Source organism: Pungitius pungitius, chromosome 13, assembly GCF_949316345.1.
Source record: "Pungitius pungitius chromosome 13, fPunPun2.1, whole genome shotgun sequence".
Taxonomy (NCBI): Eukaryota; Metazoa; Chordata; class Actinopteri; order Perciformes; family Gasterosteidae; genus Pungitius; species Pungitius pungitius.
The window spans coordinates 4,079,817-4,085,816 of record NC_084912.1 but is presented as its reverse complement, the minus strand read 5'-3'; positions in this window follow the sequence as shown (position 1 = coordinate 4,085,816).

Below are 6,000 nucleotides of genomic sequence, written 5' to 3'. Positions count from 1 at the left end.
TTTGGCCGAAACACAGAAGCGTTTGAAGCGCAGTGGAGAAGCTAATGGAGCAGCAGGGGAGGGGGGGGCGGCCATAACGAAAACAAGACCTCAAGCGGCGGCCACTGGTGTGGGTGAGAAAATAAAATAACAGCGAGAGGATTCCACAGCTTGGAAACCAGTCTGGTGTAAGGAAGCGGAAGACGGGGAGGAAGGAGAAGGCGAATGAGGAGTCAAATGAAACAGTGGGGAACGTTTAGACATATGATGTCACCCAGGAATGTTTCGTCATCCCTCTCCATCACCTCGTATATATTTGAAGGGCAGAGCTTGTAAAACGTTGTGTTAATGGAACATAATCGGGCTGAAGGCAACAATGCACCGTATGCATGATGGGAGTGGGCCCGTTTGTGCAAATCATCTTTTTTCAGCTTTCTTTGAATGAACAACATGTTAAAGTAGATTTACAGACGGCCAACACTTGATGTCATTGACAGAAAAAACAAAAAAGCTGTTTTGTGGGATCTTCATTTCATTACTTCAATTTTAATCTGGAGACAGCAAAGACATTTCCCTTTAAATGTGAACATACCACAGCAAAATATGCAAAGAAAAATACCGTTTTTATGACATGAAACAGTGGTACTTGGATTACGAATATTTAGCAATCTGTGGCTGTACTTGTAATAGTGTTATAAGTATAGATCAATCAGGCTCTTATCCTGAGGTGTATTTTGCCTCAGCACAGTGCATATCCTGCAGTATCAGGCCGAGGCTGTGCCCCCGTTTTACGTGGCCTTCTCCTCACACGTGCAGTTTCACCCTCTCACCACCAGGTGGAAGCAGCGTTCGCCTCAAAACTGCGTTTTCAAACTCTTTTTCAGTCTCTCTGCTCAGAACTTTGTTTGTTTGCCCCTAACATCGCGGAGAAAAGCCAACGGTTACCTTTCGTCGTGTCTGTTCCGAGGTTTTGTTTCTCTTCAAACAAATGTGCAAGCAGCCAGTGGAGTGAACACAGTGTGTGTGTGTCTGTACAGCGTGTGACCCCAGTGGAGGTTCATGTCTCAGGTCACTGTGTTTATTGGTGACATTCGATTACGTGAGTTTGTGTTCACAAGGAAGACACTTTCGACTTCCCTTTGTCATCCATTTACAGATTGGTTGCTATGGTTACACCGTGTGGTGGATATACTGTATTTTAGGCCACTCTGCAAACGAGTGAATGCTTTTACTAAACTGAACTAATCTTGTATTTTTTTTCGTGGTGAACTATGACTCACTTATGCTGGACCATCCATAGTAGCATACTATGCACCTAGCATGCACATTCTGTCTTACAGTCTTATAAACATTAAATCTGCTTCGGGTTTTATTTATTTGTATGGTGGTGTACATGGTGCCAATATTAAAGACTGCTGAGTCAGCCGTCTGGCAGGTCGAACCCGTTGGCTGAATGAAAAACAAGTGAACCGCACACACTCAAACACCGATACTCAGCCGTCACCATTACAGAAGATGCCTTATCTGCAGCAGATCATTGTGAAGCAGGATGGGATTTAATGGGACTTTTAATTACTGCAAGAAACGAAAGAGATGAGAACAATTCCTATTAGTTGGCATTATTAGTTATGTAAAGAACTGGTTTGACATACAGAATAAAGAGAAGATATATGTGGTGTAAGATAAAACTAAGTGGATAGGAATTATTGGCAAATTATTCTAAATACTTGCATGTTATGTAAATAAAGCACAGAGTTTACACACATTGACAGAAGTTCATCTGTTGAAGAAAAAATGTTTATTGGAATTTCTGCTTGCACGTGTTTATTTACCTTTTCATTTTGCAGGAAAGCAAAGCCTCTGACTGATGAGCCCGGGTTCACTCTAACCGAATCTAGAACTTGTCATCTAACGATGACTCGGCTTTTCTCGGGGCTTAAACAAGGACGTAAAAACACAATCGGAAATCGGTTTACATATTTTCTAATTGTCTTAAATCTATTTTTATTCAGCGGACCTGCTCTCAGCGTCACGTTTTGTCTATTGTGTTGAATGCTGACATGAACTCTTGTTCTTATAGGTCACTGCCTGTCTTTAATAAATTGAACGTAAAGGTCAAGGAAGGTTCATGAATAACCAATGAATAAACAAAAAAACCTGTGTCTAAAGCCAGACACATTTTTTTCTCACTGAATATCAGATCACTGAGAACGGCGGAAAGGGGCGACTAAACTGATGAATGGACTGAACGTTTTACAACAATTTACCCGAGTGAGGCCGCGCTGCCAGTTGATATACAACATCAAGTGAAAAAGCTAGATAGGCCCAAAGTAAAATACAGCCCCCGCTATGAAAAGGCTCCGCGTGATTTAAGCCGCCGTCGGGTGTGCAGAGCGAACACCCAGTGAAGGCATAAGGAAGGGCAGTTAATCTTCAGCGGGCCGGGCGGCTTTAATGGAACGGTGTCAGGTGACAATGGCTGGAAAGGCCATCTGAGTGAAGCTAATGCGATCAGAAAAGCCCGAGTCCTGTCTCCCATCCAGGAATTTACAGTGAGGGGGGAAAAGGCCAGGTGAGCTCACACACAGGCACACTCACACACACACACACTCACACACACACACACACACACACGCACGCACGCACGCACGCACGCACGCACGCACGCACGCACGCACGCACGCACGCACGCACGCACACACACTGCACCTCGTCCTTTCCTGGAACATCGCAAAGACAAGATATAAAATATGTCTGAGTGGAATAACAGTGTTAAATACTCAACCAGTGTTGGTGCTGCGTGAAGTGAGGAGGCCCGAAGAGCGCTTGGCCGGTGACCTTTGACCCCGAGCGCGGGCCCCCCCCCCCCCTCCCCGCGCGGCGTGCTTGTGTGTTCGTGAGAGTGTGTGTTTTGTAACAGAACGCGTTCAGCACACAGGGGAGGGGGAGGGGGGGGGGGGGGGGGGGTGCATTAATGCTCATACTCCCCAGGCCATATCTCTCCCTTTCCTTTTTGACTGTAACTCTATACCGTCCACCCCCCCCCCACCCCCCAACACCCCCTACTGTTTTACCCTGTGTTTATGGGACACACCTGATGCACTTAAATGCGTGATGGCCGAGCAGAGGATGAAACCAACGTGCTCATCCGCCTCAGAGTGTCAAATAGAACACAAAGAGAAAATGAAATGGATACAATTTAAAATATGTCATTTTGTCAAAAGCATGCTTTTTATTTATTTATTAATAGTTTTGTTAATCAGGCTGAATATTAAATTCCGGACTAAACTAATACTCTTGAAGAGTTAACTATGTTTTAAATATTCACTGCAAATTAACTGAGCATTTAGAATGCCTTAATGTTTATATTTCACAGCCGGGCTTTAAATCAACCACCACCATACACCTGATGGAACTATTGTGCTTTAAACTGAGAGCACTGAGCTCAGCATTACCGTGTCAGGAATAATTTTAAATTATATTTTCATTTGACATTTACATTTGAGCGCAGCCTAAAACTCCCTCAGCTCAGCCCTGATGGTTTGTAGGCTATTCTAAAACAATTTAATGAGCTATACAATACACGATTATGAAAAGAGTTAACCTATAATGGCCAAGTGTTACAATACAATCCAAGGCAACAGAAGAATCTTGTCTTGTCTCAAGTTGTGTTTTTTTTTAAATGTTTTAATTAGTAAATCAAAGGGGACTTTGTCCACATTCCACAGGGCGGATGGGCGGCTCCCACAGGAGACTTCGTCTTCACTGTAAACTGACGTCGGTGAACAGTAAAGTACGTACAGTGAAGATGAATATGATAAACACATGGGACGGAAGGGAGAGTCCTCGGGCCCGACGGCGAGATGAAATGCAGGTTGGAATAGGACCTCGTGGCGGTGAGAAGTAAGCATTCAGAGCCGGGGGGGATGTTCCTCCCCTTGTCGTCTCACTCAAACAGTTTACACTTTCACCCGTCGCACTGCATCAGTTGTGTAAATCCCAGCTGTGTTACTCCCTTGTTAATGCAATCAACCGAAGTCTCCAGGCAACAAGGGGGCATGAATCCCTAACAGTAACCGTCCTCACACTCGGACCGCGATGGGATCGGGGTTCTGCTGCACGGCTTCCTACGCGGAGAAGCGGGCTTCGGGGGTCACGTGGAGACCGTGAGACGTTCCTCTTTTGAAGCGGCGCAGTGGGTTTTCGACGGGAGCGTCCGTGACCCACGGAGAACCTCCCTGTCGGTGGGACAGTGAATCTCTTCCAGCTCTGCTGAGGCCGCTGCTATAAAAGGTTGACCTCTGACCTCCCTGGAGGCTTTGTAAGTGGTTAAGATCATTTCCCCGCTGGGACCAATATCGCGTCACATTATCAGCGCTGTATACCTGACGTTTGTACGGAGCGCGTTAACATCACTCCACAAGAAGTCCCAGGACGGATGAGAAATGATGCTTATCACGTGCCCTTCAAATCAACAATTGGATGGACTCGAGTGCCTCAGATAAGAGGAGGGACGGCATGTGCATCCACTGAGATGAGACCATTATTGCACAATTATTTCGGGTAATAGGTGAAAACATGTTGGGATTTGCATGAAATACTGTTTATTTTTTCTTACCTGCGGATACTTGTTTACCTCCTCTTCCTGTTCCTGCGCTTTATTATCACGTGCCAATCAACGGGGGCTCGGAATTTGGCAAATAAGTCAAGCGATTAAAATCCTTTATTCTCCTCTTATTGTTTGAAAGGAGCAGACAAAAATATTTCCGATAGAGAATATTTTACGCTAATTGTATTGTTTTTTTTTATTGTCTTAAACGACCTAACGACAATTGACAAATTAAAAAATAACCACAAAAAACAATAAAGGTGTATTTAGTTCCGTAATTTGAATTAACATTTAACACTCGACGATACACGGAGGGTCGCTGATGTAACGATGAGTACAATAACAGCCGCTGAACCAAAACTGATCTCAGGTCAGAAAAAGCTCTTTTAATCTGGATCTTCCGAATAAGTGAATGGATGTGATGTTCGGGCCTCGACATTCTCCGCTGATTCTTTAATGGTTTTGTTTCCCGGGGCAACGTGGCGGCGAGTTCTGTTCCAGCTACAAGATGGTTTGCCAACGTTTGTTGAACACTTGACGTTTAACATCCTCCCCCCGCGGTGAACACAACTAGTTCCCACCTGTCTGGTCGTTCGTCCTGTTCATTCCTCTCCTGCTCTTCTCCTGCTCTTCTCTCTCTCTCTCTCTTATTGGGCACGGAATCACGTGCGCGATCAAAACCACGAGGCGCATTGTTCGCCATTTTTCTTCAACTGCGGCAGATTTTCATAACATCTTCTGGCCCCCCGAAAAAGTGCTTTAATAGCCCCCTCAATCTCTCTCCCACCCATCGCAAAAGCCACTTCAAGTTCACGAGCCTCTGGGTACACAAGAAAGACGGAACTCACAACTATACGCGCGGGGTTTGGTGAGTTTGGAGCTGATCCACGCGCACGCGGGTCCTTCAATTGCGAAGCGTGAGCTTCGAGCTGGTGGTGCAACAGATCACCCCCCCCCTGCCCCCTGCCCCCCCTCCATCACAGACAGTTCACGCTCTTTGTGTGCACTTGTCATATATTTACACTATTGACCCTCGCTGGGATTTGATTGGCTGTCAGTCAGGAAGACACGCGGATCGTGTCTTCCTGACTGACAGCCAATCAAATCCCAGCGACGGTCAACGGTTAATTCATTATTCATGGTAATCATTCTGGTACTACACCACAAATGAATAACACAAAAACATGCCATTGTGTTGTCTTCCATTATGATGAGACTAGTAGTAGCATCTGAACCCGTATGCGAGGGGGAATAGTGAAAGTGCGTGAGAGGGAGAAAATATGTTGTTTTAGGTTTATTCTCCGGCAGCAGACTGGTGGAAGGGAAGGAGAGGGTGGAGGAGAGAGGGAGGGGGGGGGGGGGTGGTGGCGGGGGTGGAGGTGCTTCACGGCTGAAGCTGTTCAAACAAAGTG